Below are 282 nucleotides of genomic sequence, written 5' to 3'. Positions count from 1 at the left end.
GAAAGCGGTGCTCAAAGGGCGGCCGCCCGCGCGCCCCTTCGGTCATTACGGCAATTAGTCGCAGGAATCGGCGCGACGGAAAATGACGTGAAATTTCAACTTAATCAACCAGCGGCAGCCAGAAAATCAATTGCACCACACGGCCGCGACACCGGGGATAATTGCACGTTGGAGGATGCAACGCAAATATGAGCAGAATCATTATTGATGAGTTTTTACCGGGCTCATTACTCGCTGCGTCTCGTCGACACGGAAGAGGCATCTGAGGGGGAAGAGGCCGGC

This window comes from Penaeus monodon, chromosome 23, assembly GCF_015228065.2.
Source record: "Penaeus monodon isolate SGIC_2016 chromosome 23, NSTDA_Pmon_1, whole genome shotgun sequence".
Lineage (NCBI taxonomy): Eukaryota > Metazoa > Arthropoda > Malacostraca > Decapoda > Penaeidae > Penaeus > Penaeus monodon.
This window is presented reverse-complemented; position numbering follows the sequence as displayed.